This window comes from Arachis ipaensis, chromosome B09, assembly GCF_000816755.2.
Source record: "Arachis ipaensis cultivar K30076 chromosome B09, Araip1.1, whole genome shotgun sequence".
NCBI lineage: Eukaryota > Viridiplantae > Streptophyta > Magnoliopsida > Fabales > Fabaceae > Arachis > Arachis ipaensis.
Genome location: NC_029793.2, coordinates 97,864,634 through 97,866,973, shown reverse-complemented (window position 1 = coordinate 97,866,973; position 2,340 = coordinate 97,864,634).

The following is a 2,340-nucleotide window of genomic DNA, read 5'->3' as shown; positions in this document are numbered from 1 at the left end:
TTCTTCTATCTAACTCAAAGTCATAAAAATAAATAGAAAAATACGATTGTTTACAAAAAATGAGTCATATTTAAAAGTCACTTTTTTTCTTTGTTTAGGGACCTTTTTTTTAAGTGGTAAGCCAAAGTACGGATCTGTATTTGAAGAATCTTTCTTGTGCCTACAAAAAGTGTAAAGAAGAAAAATAATTATGTCTTTTTTTTTTGTGATTATATATCAAACTATAAGTAAATATATTAAGATAAATCTAAAGTAATTTCTGAATTTGTACCGAGAAAAAATCTTTAGCAATTCCTCATACATCTCCTTATCAATAAATTCTTGAGCCTTGAAGAACTACAAAATTTAGAAATCAATAAAATATACCATATGCCAATACAAATTTCATTATATTTGATCGAAAAGTTAACAATAAAAAATATAAAACCTGCAAAATTGAAATTTCTTGTTTGAGGTTGGATTTCCTACACATGCACAACAAAAGAAGCCATTAAACCCTCTGTAGAGCATTCAAATTTATAAGTATCCGATATTACCTCTATTTTGTGCGGTTTCTTAATCTAATGATAGGTACCTACAATGTTGTTCTTTACTAACATCAGTTGGTTCCGCTCCTATGAGTTTGTTGCTGGAAAAAGAAAAATGTTTAATTTATTATCAGTAGTTTAAAATTATTTTTTGTAACTTTATTCAACATGAAAAACATAATCTCCGTTACAATCTCAGAGTAACCTTTTAGTATTTTAGGCATATACTTTTTTCCTTCATTTTTTATTAGTAAAAGAAGAACATAGAAGGGGATAGATAATAGGCATATCAATAACATTCTGATTACGATGATTGTGTTACCTTGTATGTTGTTGGAGCAGTATTTTCTTTTTTATCATCTTCCAGAATTGGGTCTTGTCTGTTTTAACCGTTCCTCCCCAACCAATAAAATAAATTTGAAGGGAATGAACCTATTAGATAACATATGATTATGATTACTAACATAGAAATAGAAGTATGTATATTGAATGTAATTTTGACCGTGATTAATTTAAAAAATTACTTTATTGTCTATTGATTTGATTGATGCAATTGCTTGCTCATCTTTCCATGCACTCCAGAGATTTTGAAATCCTTCTTCCTGTAATTGGTTCTATTTTATTTATTCTATTACTTCTAATAATTTTTATTTTGTATGCTTTCACCTAGAGTTATATTTTAATTTTTACTATTTATTTCATTTCTTAAAATATATTTTATTTAATCATTTTATGTTGTCATATTTGTGTGAATTATAATAAAATAATTCAAATATATGAAACGTAAAATTCTATTAGATATTAATTGGACTACTATTATTATGAGCATCTGAATAATAGCAATCATATTATTGGAACGACAATAATGTATTTTAAATGATTATATTTTACAGTGTTTAATTTTTCTTTAGAGATAAATAATTCGTGAATATAAAAATTATATTAAACTGGTAGCATAATAATTATGTTAAAAATAGTAAATTTATCAATTTAAATTTATGTAGTGAAGTAATTAATACTTCTGATATATCTATTTTTGATAAAGAAAAGTATAAAAAATATCGAAATACTAATTATTTTTGTTATACAGTGAAAAAATTTAAGTTACAATTATATTATTAAACACATGTATCTAATATAATTTTTTTTATAATGATGCGGCGCGAGAACATTTTATTGATTCTTATAATAATATTATATAGGTCAATAATGGAAGGTTTATTGAATCAAAATTTATGAAAAAAGAAATTACTATTAATTAAATAAATATACAGGAGTTCTATCCATATTTATTACCATTTGGTCTATTACTTGAATCAATTTTGCTTTTATTATGAGTATCTAAAATATTTAAAAAATTTATTATTAACATGAAAAGAATGTATGTTGACAATTTAAGAGTATATTCGGTAGATAAATTACAGATAAATAGTACTAAGAGTACATTAACATAGAGATATTGTAGAAATAATTCAAATTAAATGACAAATTAAATTGTAGAAAAAAATTAAAAAAAATATACCAGAATTATCTACTAAAATTTAAGAATAAATATATTATTAAACATTGAACATATATATTTTTCTTATAATAATACAGTTATAAAAATTTTATATCTATATAATATTATATTAAAAAATTATTAAATTATTTAATAATTGAGATTATAATTATGTAAAGTACATTAAGACAATATAATAATATCTATAATAATATTATTTAGGCCAATAATAAAAGATTTATGGAATCAAAATTTAAGGAAAAATTAAATTATTATTAATTAAGTAAATATAAATATAAACATATATGATTT